This window comes from Rhinopithecus bieti, unplaced genomic scaffold (assembly GCF_001698545.2).
Source record: "Rhinopithecus bieti isolate Rb0 unplaced genomic scaffold, ASM169854v2 scaffold_648, whole genome shotgun sequence".
Lineage (NCBI taxonomy): Eukaryota > Metazoa > Chordata > Mammalia > Primates > Cercopithecidae > Rhinopithecus > Rhinopithecus bieti.
In genome coordinates, this window is record NW_016803107.1 from 147,535 (window position 1) to 160,065 (window position 12,531).

General features: G+C 36.8%; 2 pseudogenes; both read left to right on the forward strand.

Moving 5' to 3' along the window:
• The first annotated feature begins 2,045 nt into the window (after window positions 1-2,045).
• Window positions 2,046-2,981, forward strand: LOC108543750 (olfactory receptor 51F2-like; annotated as a pseudogene).
• An 8,169-nt stretch (window positions 2,982-11,150) lies between these two features.
• Window positions 11,151-12,100, forward strand: LOC108543798 (olfactory receptor 51F2-like; annotated as a pseudogene).
• Window positions 12,101-12,531: the final 431 nt, after the last annotated feature.

Here is a 12,531-nt window from a genome sequence, read left to right on the forward strand (position 1 = left end):
TTTAAAATAAAGAGTGTATGATCTTAAGGTCATTATTTGCTCTCCACTTCAACTGGGAAAATAAATGTTTTTATCACTAGGTTCAAATTTGAGCAAAGTCCTTGTCTCAAAGATAAATATCAGATTATTGAGAAAACTGTTTTCCTCCTATGTTAAATATGTTCTTATGGTTGCATTTAACTTATAATTTGAGGGGGCCACATATCAGAAATCACACATATCTGGAAATATTAAGCACTGGGGTTTATCACTATTTTCAGAAGCAGTTCATTCATTTATTCAACAGATACTTTTAGATGCTGTTGTGCTAGCCATTTTTTCTGGCTCTGAGATCATAGGTCTGAGGAAAAATGGTCCTTGTATTTTCCTGGGAGTCATTTTTACCTTAGTGCCACGCCTCCTCAATTTCGTTAGAGGATGCTTCTTCTGGTCTTTTCTTTAAATACTGCTGTTCCCCAGCACTCTGTCTTCAGACTTCATTTCCTTTAGATTTATTGCCCTACGATATTTGTCACTGATCCTGTGACTTCAACCATAGACATTAGTTTCACAACTCTCAAGCTCCATTATCAGGGCAGGAGTTCCTTAGGATGTGGAAGTTGGTTCATGTCTCGATTCTTGTATGTAAAGTCTCAGGTGAAAAAGTGAAGCTTATCATCTTCCAACTGAGATCTAAGGGTTGACTCGAAAATCCATATATTTTGTTTTGTCTTGCATTGCCTCTCAGTTCAGAATTTCCAGCATATATATATATTTTAGTGAGAACTCAAAGAGCCTTCCTGTATTGAACATTTTTCCTTCTTCTCAAATACCTAGAGAAATGCCCTCTTGAACGCACTTTCTGTAACCAATTATTCTTACTGATGTCTAAGTTCCTGTCTATTCATTCAGGGGATTGCAATGAAGATAACCAAGTTAACTTACACTCAAATATTTTCTTTCTAGAGTCATGTACAGACCTTCTTAAAGTAGCAAGTCTGATTCTAATGCACACACTAACACTGTAGGTATTTAAATTTTTTTGAGTAAATACATGCATGAGTGAGTGAAAGGGGAACATAGATATGTTAATAACCAAACATTCTTTCTGTAGATAAAAAACAGTGTCAGAAAACTTAAGACCAGAAGCAATATACAGAAACTTTTTCAATCCTACAGATTTATGGATCTAGGTGAGCAAACACTTAGATATCCAGAGAAAACCTCTTTCCCCCAGCCAATCTGTTCTCAATACCCTTTTGCAGAAATGGAAAATCAAGAAACTTGCTCAGATAAATACTCCAGTTATTATCCATGACTTTCCAATGAGTTCCTTTGTTCTTGTTAAGGTTATTTAAGCCATCTTTTTTTTCAGGCAAAATTTCATTTGAACATAATCAACTTCTCAATTATTACCTGTATAAAGAAACTTTTTTTCTACTATCACCCACTGTGGTCCATTTAGATTTAATTGTTTCTTTCCTGGTACTTAGTTTTATGTATTTGTTTTTTCACTTAGCAGCTGTTGTGTATTTATTTGATCAGGAGTATTTTACTAGAAAATGTTTAATATTATCTTGTCATCTTACTTTCATTGGGTCACATGGACTTATAAACTTTAATGCACCTTAGGGTTTTTGCCTCAGAAACTGAGAAGTAAAGAAAAGCAGGGTGAATTTCCTGTTGTGCTCCTTATGGTTGCCCAGAAATTTCCTGTCTGCCCATGTACATACAGTCATAGAACTGAAAATATTTTCTATTATTGAATCTAATCTCCTGTTTTATATATGTATGTATAAATATCCTGAAGCCTAGATGGAGTGTAATGGGAATCTTGCTAAAAACCAGGTTTCTTTACACAATTTAGTGTCTGTGTCCTCTCCTAGTTCATTCAAGAACACATCTAAGAAAACAGTAAGTGGCTATGTATTTTCACTGAAGAATAGGACGTGGTTCTCTAGTGATCGTAAATTGTATGGTGTATAGAAGAGAGTGAAAATACTTTTCTTCTCCATTATTACAGGACATGGTTCTTTTCCTCGAAGGCATCTGCTTCTTCACTCATTATGCCATCCTTCAACCAGAGCATTTTCCACCCTGCAGTCTTCTTCCTTACTGGCATCCCTGGCCTTGAAACCTTTCAGACCTGGACCTCTATCCCATTCTGTTGTCTCTATGTCATTGCTATCTCTGGAAATGGCATGATCCTGTTTGTCATCATCACTGAGTCGAGCCTCCATGAACCCATGTACTATTTTCTCTCCATGCTATCCTTCATGGACCTAGGTCTGTGTCTTTCTACATTGATCACCATGCTGGGTATTTTCTGGTTCAATGCTCGAGAAATCTGATGCCTGCATTGGCCAAATGTTCTTTATCCATGGCTTCACATTCAAGGAGTCCTCAGTACTTTTGGCAATGGCCTTTGACTGCTTCATTGCCATCTGTAACCACTGAGATATGCCACAATCTTAACCAATTCACGGATTATTAAAGTGGGCTTTGCAATTGTTCTTAGGGGGACAACAGCTCTAGTGCCTCTACTCCTGCTCCTTAAGTGCCTCTCCTGCCGTAGTCATGTGCTCCACCATTCCTACTGCTTCCACCCTGATGTGATGAAGCTCTCATGCACAGACACATGGATCAACAGTGCGTTTGGCCTGGCCATTGTTATCTCTACTGCTGGCTTGGACTCCGTCTTGATTCTCCTCTCCTATGCTCTGATCATCCACTCTGTGCTCTGAATTGCCTCCCCAGAGGAGCGGAAAAAGGCTTTTGGTACCTGTGTCTCTCACGCCAGTGCAGTTGCCATCTTCTACATCCCCATGATCAGTTTGTTACTAGCGCACAGATTTGGAAAGCATGCCCCTCCTCTTGTGCACATGCTTATTGCCAATGTTTATCTGCTTATCCCTCCTGTAATGAATCCCATAATCTACAGTGTAAAGACAAAGCAAATTCACAAGACTGTGCTCAAAATATTTCTCTCTAAGCTAATTTAGGGAAGTTTGAGTGTACTCCTTCTTTACCAAGACTTCCCTGACCCATGTTTGATCATTCAGTACTGTGAGTTACTGTTGTTTATTGAAAAAGCTGGTTTCAACATGCTTTCTCTCTATTCTGATGATCCACTAACTTACTATTTACACAATTCTAAATGGTGGGTTATTTGAGGGCAGAGATTATGCCGGTACATCTGATCCTGTCATGAATGCTGAACCTAGCACAGTATAGGACCACAGTTAAAACATGTCTGAAAGCATGCACAAGTAAAGTCATACTTGGAGTTTAGGCAGTCTCACCACCTCTAGAGTATGTAGCTATTCAAGGTAGGTCTCATATAACATAGATCAGTAGGCAAAGTCTAGTCTAGGTTTTAGTAATTCTTACAGTTTATTTGTAATAATTCATTATTCCACCAGACAGATTGTAAATGGCTGAAGAATATGAATAAGAACAATAAGCAAGAAGTATGAATAAAAGGACTACTTTCCTAATTCTTAAAAGAGTATTTGAGGTCACTTTGGTAAACGCATTTGTATTTTAATAGTAAAAGATCTGGGGGTCCATTGTCTAAATATATGTCTAAAGAAGAAAAATGGGCAAGGATGTAAAGATATATTGTGATGTTCAACACATCATTCATTATACATTGCAATGAAAATGTGGAAACTGCTTAAACAATTACTTTAGGGTACTGACTAAATAAAATATAAACTATAATGCAACAAGTTAAATACCGATACAAACATAAATTACATTTTGTTAAAAAAAGATAGGTTAGTATGCAAAGTACTTACTATTGTGTATATATTTCATGTGAATATATGTACATGCATATTAAAAAGTATAAATAAACATATCCCAAACATTAAAACAGCTTATATTTGATAGCTGGATATTGTTTTGTTGACATATTCTTTATACTTTCCTGCATTTTATAAATGTTCAATAATGAGGGTTTCTTTTTCTTTTTAGATAATGAAGTAATTTCCACTTAACACCTTTCCACAAAACAAAACTTTTTTAGTTCTTCATCTTCCATAAGATCTTCATTCCAATGGGTCTTCACAGATCCGACCTCATACAACCCACTGAATACGCTCATTAGATGACATCCACTTTCTACTTGCATCTATCTCTTTTCTCAATGTGGTCCAGCATCTGTGCATCCAAACCACTTGACACTTGTTTTCAAAGTGCAGATTCCTCAATTCTGCTCCAGAACTACTTAAACAGAAGTGCTTGAGATGGAGCCCACAAATTTGCACTTTAACAAGACATTTATGGAATATCATGTATGACAGAGTAACAGTTTTCTGGGGTCTATCCACTTTGATGAATTATGTATATTCCTGAAAAACACCAGGAATATATTGCCTCTCAGTCTTTGATTATTTTGCTCTCTCTGACTGAAATACCCACCTCCTTCTTTTCCTGATTGTTCCATTTACTATTCTTTCAGGTGCTGTTAATAAATCTTTGTCTTATAGTTAGTCAGATTTCTCTTCCCCTACTGACCTGAAGCTTTTTGAAAATGGGCATTGGACTTTGGGGATTGATGTATCTTGCACAGATACAAGCACCATGCTTTATTAATAATAGCTACTTAATGCATGCTTATTGAATTAAATTTATTTTTATATAACTTCACATATATACTTACATATTTTGAGCATCTTCATTTTGGCAAACACTGTGGAAGGGAGGTACTAGGGATAAAACAGTGAACAGGGAAGGCACAGGTTTCATTCTTAAGGTCGTTTAAATCTGACTAAACATATCTAAATTAAAACAATATTTTAATGAGTTGTTACTTACAAACTGTGTACAAAACATTATACCATATACTAAGAGTAGTCATAGATGGCAGTCTCTCTTTCTCCCACTAGGAGCCTGAACCAGTGGAAAAACAAGCAGCTTAGGAAATACTTGACTTGATAAGAAAAATATAGCTCCTAGAAATTTACTGTTTAATAGAGAAAATATAATATGCATTCATTTCTAAGCAATACAAGCACAAACATAAATTATTTAAATTTCATATGGATAGGAAAAGTTTTGAAAAGTAATTTTGAAGTTGGGGCAACCACATTTTTGGATGTATCTTAAAATAAATGTACTAAGAATGTTATTGTGAAAGCAACGATTTTGATTCATGCTTTAATAATGTAATTTATGAGGTATCAATTACAGATAATCTTGCATAGTATAGTTATATGTACCTTAATAAAATCCACTTTGAAGTATATTTATTTTCTCTCTTGTAATACTTTATATTTTTTCTTATTTCTAAGTTTTTTTTCTTTCAATATTAAAGCTTATACTTCTTATTTTTCCCCGCTATCTATGTTATACTCTGAATTCAACAACATCCGATACTACGGTCTATACGTTTTGCTTTTATTTATAGTCCATCTGAAAAAATGGTTGTTTAAAACTGTCAGAACTAATGCTGAAAATAGTAGTCTGGTTAATCTGAGGTTGACTTGGAAAGAGTGGGAGATGGGGTATTGAGGTTCTGTTTGAGAACGTCTTCTAAATTGACATTTCTATAAACTGATATATCAGAGTTTAGAAGGAAAATGTGATATTTGTACCATTCAGGTTGATATTGAAACCAAGCAGAGAGCTGCAATATATTAGGGATTCTCAAATTAGGTGCCCAGCTTCCTCAGCTGCTTCACGTGGAGCTGTAAAAGTGACGAGTTAACGGGTGCAGCTCACCAAGATGACAGTTGTATACATACGTAACAAACCTGCACGTTGTGCACAGGTACCCTAGAACTTAAAATATAATAAAAATAACAGTAAAATAAATAAATAACAAGAATAAAATGAGTTTTTCTAGGGAAGAGAAAAGATTAAGTTCCATGCTGAGTAATTTGTATTATGTTATTTAGACTCAAATGACTTAGGATGCCTAAAAGATCTTCATGCCTAACATAGATCCTGTCTCCCTATTTAGCTTCATCTCTCCACTACACTGGCACCCAGGGTTCCAAGCGAGCTGAGTCTGCTATTAGTCACCTTCTGTTCTTCCTACGCTCTGTGCTCCATGTCTCCTGACAGACCTGGTTCTGAGTTTCCTGCAGGATAAACACAACTCTTCTGTGCTGTCATCATAAATATTGTAATTGTAATTGTAATCACTGAGTTTTACGTCTGTTTCCACAAGGGGTTCCCTCCAAGGAGCTCTGGAGGGAAAAGACTCTGTTTTATTCTCTGTGTTACCAGTATGAAGTCCTAGAATATGAAAGATACTTCAAATGTTCCATGAAAGAATAAATGAAGATTTTTTGGGGGGTTAGAGTGAAGCACAAGCAGAGGGGTTTCTAAAAATATACAAAATTCACCTAAATAATATAGGAGGAAGATAAGTTTATCAGTTGGGTGTGGGAGTGGTATGAAGATGAAGGGCGATCTTGTGGGGTTTTTTTGGAGGGTGTGGTTACTCACAAATTTACTTTTAAGAAAATTTTACATATACATAAGATCAAAGACCTGTAACAGCAGTCCCTTCATGGAAACTATAAAAGTACATGAAGTGGAAGGAGAAGGAAGCCATGAAGTAGAGTGAACCCTTGGGAAGCTTCAGACTCGGGGGACTGCAGAAATCTTCACCAGGAGCTTATTAAGAGCTTTCAGGCATCCTGAGATATGGCTTCTTATATACGCTACCTATTTCCCGGTGGAACACATGCCCAGCTCCTCAGGCCCCTTTATGGAGAACAGTGCGGGAAAGAACATATCCTTATACTTTGTAAGTAAAACTGCTGCATTCAGGAAAAACATTAGACTTTACATGCCTGGTTTCTTTTAAGAATGAGGGAGACTTTATTAACTGCAGAAAGCTCTCGTGGGTGCCTAAGGAAAATTGTGAAAATCTATTTTCTGATATCTGTATTTTCTAGGAACATTCTATTCTGACTGAGGAGGTTTGATTGGTCTATGAGCCATTTGTTTTGCTGCTTAGAGCAGGCTGTTAACGTGTGCATGCAATTTTAAGTTTCCTGGTTAGTTGTGTCACATTTTATAACTGCCACTCAAAGTCCTAAGGTCAACGGCCACTACCACCATCACACACTGCCACTGCCATTCTTATCCTCATCCTCATGTTCATTTACCAATATCAAGTGGCTTCCACGTCCCACACACTGGTCAACATATTATATGTTTTACAATGTTGTCTCGTTTAATCCTTATGAAGTAGAGGCAATGGTGAACTACCAGTTTCACATTAGTGGAATCTGATGTAAAGTGCTTATTTGGAGAACTCTGGCTAGCTCTAGATGGCAGAGACGAAATTTGAACCTAGGTTTGTATGACTGTATAACAATATCACTTACTCTGTAATCAGAGAAAAGAGATAAGTCAAGGTAGCCCAGGACAGAACTTGCAACACATTCTTACAATGGGTCTGGAGTGTTATCTTGATATAATAGGAAGAAAATTACTGTCAACAAATGGGAGGGCACATAAAAGCTAACCCTCCAATACTAGGACAGAGTCTTCCATCAGTAAAACCCCAAACCCCTCTCTCTCTCTCTCTCTTTCTCTCTCACTCTCTTTGTCTCTCTCTCTCTCTCTCTCACACACACACACACACACATACATTACTCAGTTTGTGAGAACACTGGAGAGCTCTGTGCGATTCTTCCAGAAGCCACATATATAATTTTAGGCAACACAGCATGTTTTAAATAGACAAAATTGAATGTGTTGAAGTCCTGAGATGTGTTCAGAATCTTAGTTAACAACTCTTGGATTGAATTTACATCAACACATATATATTGTATGCCCACACTTCTCAAAATATATTTCAAGGTATTGGGAATATAATGATGAAAAAACAATGATCTACCTTCCAGTAACTTAATTTTGTTAGAGAGGCATATTTTCAAATAACCCAAGATCATACAATGGAATAAACACTATTTTAGATGCATAAATAGAAAATAATATAACTCCAGAGGAAGAAGTAAGTTCTTCTGACTTAGAATAGGTGATGCCACCAAATGCTTCCTGAAATAAATTCATGTTTAATTTATACATGGTTCAGTGGATCAAATAGTGGATCTAAAAAATTTTGTCTTATTCAAAAAAGAGAGAACTACATGAATTAAGGGAGCACATTAGTGTGAAAGAACTTGCTATATTTGGTAGTTTGGTGAAGTAAGGAAAAGCCCAGGTAGAGTACATAAAAAGATTTCTGAGGGTAGGAAGAAAGGTCACTGATAAAACTAGAAGATAAATATGGTCAATCAAGAGACTTTTCAGAAGTTGAATCTATAAAGATTTGGAGACTGGATAGCCTTGACAGGTGGGGTTAGTAGGATTCTAAAAGTGCCCTGAAGATTTCTGTCCATCCTGGCGTACTTGTTTTGAGCAATACCCATGCCTTAGGTGTGTGACTAGGGCCTGTGAATGTGATGGGATATCACTCCCATGATTACATTACATTATATGGCAAAAGGGTTTAACAGATGTAACTAAGGTCCCTGATTACTTGACTTTGAGTTAATCAAAAGCAAGATTATCCTGCTAGGGCTTACCTAATCATAGAAGTCTTTAAAAGAGACAAGAATCTCCAAGGAGGTTCTCCTGCTGGATTTGAAGACCTAAGATGTCATGTTGCGAGAAGAACACATGACTGGGACTGAGAGTAGCCTCTAGAAGCTAAAAGCCAAGCAAGAATTTGGAGACCTCAACCATATACCACAAGGAACTAAATTCCTACAGCAATCTGAGTGAGGATTTTAAGGACCCTCCTCTCCAATTAAGAACATGGTACTGGCTGGAACTTTAATTTCAACCTTGTGAGATCCTGAGTAGGGCATCTAGTTTTGCTGTGCTCAGACATCTGACTTACAGAACTGTGAGGTAATATATGTGTTTTGTTTAAAGCCACTGAATTTTTAGTAATTTCTTATGCAGTTATAGACAACTAATGCAACAAAGTATGCTTTGGTCAAAAACAGAACCAGACTTCAAATATAGGTATGAACCATGAGGTACAGAAATGAGGATAGGCAAATCATTTTATGAGTTGTTGGTGTAGAAAAAGAGATACACATAGCAGGGATGCAGGCTAAGAAGAACAAAGAATGTTGTTCTTGTTGTTTTTAATTATATTTAGACTGAGGAATAAACTGCATGTTTATATAGATTGTATGAATAGCACAAATCTCTTACCCTTTTGAAGTGAAGAAGATAATTCCATACTTGAGCTCTCTTACTTCCTTTTTTTTTTTATTTTTTTTTTTTGAGATGGAGTTTTGTTCTTGTTGCCCAGGCTGGAGTGCAATGGCGTGATCTCAGCTCATTGCAACCTCCGCCTCCCAGGTTCAAGCGATTCTCCTGCCTCAGCCTCCTGAGTAGCTGGAGTTGCAGGTATGTGCCACCATGCCTGGCTAATGTTTTGTATTTTTGGTAGAGATGGGGTTTCACCATGTTGGCCAGACTGGTCTCGAACTCTTGACCTCAGGTGATCCACCTGCCTTGGCCTCCCAAAGTGCTGGGATTACAGGCATGAGCCACCATACCTGGCCCTCTCTTACCTCTTAAACACTACCTTTTGGTACACTGTATCTCACACTTTAGTGTCATTTCTAAAATATCTGAAACTCCATCGCCTTTAAATATGCTTAGAATTTCTTTCATGATGATTTTCACTTATTAGCCTCTGCTCAACAATTCTTTACTTACTCAGAGAAGCTGTTTGACTCCATCCCCTCCAACTATCTAATATATATACTAATATAAATGTATTTTAAATACAGTCTTATCATTTGTTTATACATTTGTTTTCTGAACTATCCTATTATTTCCTAATGATCCTCAGGGCAGGTGCAATATTTCACTTGGCTCTGTATGTCGACAGTCTGGATTTCAGCTTGCACTCAGTAATGTTTGATGTTAAACTAAACTAACATCCAAGATAGATTGAGACTAGGTAATGGGGGTTGTCTGGAAAGCAGTAAGTGCTCTTCTTTTAACCTGGAAAGATGAAGAAAGGATGAGAAAACAGTTGTAGAGAAATTAACCAGTGGATATTACCTAAATTAGACTTGGAATATTTCCATTTTTTTTTTTGTTCTCAGCTACCAGATAAAGAGAAAATAGATAAATGAGGGTGGGGAATGGGGATAGATGTTGGAAAACGATGTGTGTATACATTTTAGCTTTAATTTTCTCTTTAATGATAATAACTAACATTTGGTAAGTTTTTACCATAATGAGATGCTCTGCTGAGATTTTCACATACATTAATTTAATCTTCACAACAGTCCTACGGATATGCACACCATAGTTACTTTAGAGATGGAGAAAATGAGGCACATACAGTTTAGTAACTCATCATGTGGTAACCCAGCTGGTAAATGTCAGAGTAATTTAACCCAGTTAAAATTTATAACACGCAGCTATAAGAAACGTTGACTTGGGATGCAGGATAAAAATTCATAACATCAAGCTATCCATAATACTTTCATATTGGAGGCCCCATATACTCTAATTATGGTTTATACATAAGTATATGTTTTTATATCTAACTCACACTTGTTATGTGGTATGAAAATTTCTTAGGTACAGTTTAAGTTTTGATATCTCAAATAGACTGTATGCTTATCCAGGGTATTATCAACTGCAGATAGCAGGGGATCAACACATGTTGGCTATTTATTGGATATATTGGATCTGATTCTGATTGAAAGAAAATAGCAGGAGATAAAGAGAGGATTTTTTGGATGGGCCTCTAAAAGCTAGTGTAATTCAATTATGTATCAGAATCACTGCATATATTATTTACTATTTGTCTAAAATATCATACAACCCTTTGAACACACTTCAACAAATATTTGCTGACTACCTACCACTTGAAGTCACTCATCAGACATGTGAACTTAAATAAGAAGGAATGCTGCTCTCTTTGTTTTTGCGCAAATTCTGTATCCTCAGGGAACCATTCATTTCCTGTTTTCTGTTCCTTTGTTTGATGTGGACTTCATTTGTTGTTGTCATTAACCAATATTTATGAGTTTTCTATACAATGTAGACATCATCTTTTATAAATGTTTACTTGGTGAAATAATTTCCGATTAAATGCATAATAAATAAATACAGTTTATCATTTCCAGACACAGCTTAAGATTCTGCCGTTTGAATTCAATATGTCAACTTTGCAGAATATCACCTCCACTTCCATCATTTTCCTGCTCACTGGTGTTCCTGGGCTGGAAGGCTTCCACACCTGGGTCTCCATTTCCTTCTGCTTCCTCTATGTAACTGCCCTCTCAGGAAACAACCTGATCCTCTTTGCCATCGACACTCAGCCCAGCCTCCACTAACCCATGTACTATTTCCTCCCCATGCTGTCCACCACTGACCTCGGCCTGTCCATATCCACTCTGGTCACTATGCTGGGTATATTCTGGTTCAATGTGAGGGAAATCAGCTTTAATGCCTGCTTGTCCCAGATGTTCTTTATTCAACTCTTCACTGTCATGAATCCTCAGTGCTGTTGGCCATGGCTTTTGATCATTTTGTGGCCATTACTAATCCTCTTAGATATACTTCGGTCTTAACTGATCTTAAAATAGCACAGATTGGAGTAGCAATTATCACCAGGTTAACAATAACACTGATCCCTATGGTGTTGCTTCTTAACAGACTCTCCTACTGACACAGCCACATGCTCCACCACTCCTATTGCTTTCACCCTGATGTGATGAAGCTCTCATGCACAGACACCAGAATCAACAGTGCAGTTGGGATGACTGCCCTGATTACCACTGCTGGGGTGGATTCCGTCTTTATTGTTCTTTCGTATATTTTGATCATTAAGACTGTTCTTAGCATTGCTTCCCCGGAAGAAAGGAAGAAAGCCTTCAGCACATGTATCTCCCATATTGGGGCTGTTGCTGTATTTTACATTCCATTGATCAGTCTGTCCTTTGTTCACAGGTTTGGGAAGCAGGCCCCACCCTACCTGCATACTTTGATTGCCAGTGCCTACCTACTAATCTCTCCTGTAATGAACCCCATCATCTATAGTGTGAAGACCAAACAGATACGCCAGACTGTGCTAAAAGTTCTCCATTCTAGCACGGCAAAGAACTAGATGAACGTTTCAATTTTTTCTGTTCTTTGTCACTTTATAGATGAGTAAAATGCCATTTAAAGAGGTTAATATGTTTAGACTCATGCTTGTATTTAAAGTTTCCCAAAATACAACTTAGTTTGAAGTAAGAAGACTGTGAACTCAGAGAGATTAATATGAGCTGAAGATTCTCAAGGATACCGTTCTTTTCCTTTGATAGTCATAATGATAATAAGAACATTTCTATATTTGAGATGAATCATTTTCAAAGCTTGGTTAACCAATGGCCCACCTTAGTTTGCAAATGTGGTATTATTTTGTTTTAAAAAAATGGAAAAAGAGAAAGTGTCTACTTATTATTTAAACTTCTCCTTTAAAGAGATAAATAACATCACCCCGCTCTCAAATGGGAATAAAAAGTGCGTTAACAATTTCAAATTACTGAATCTTTT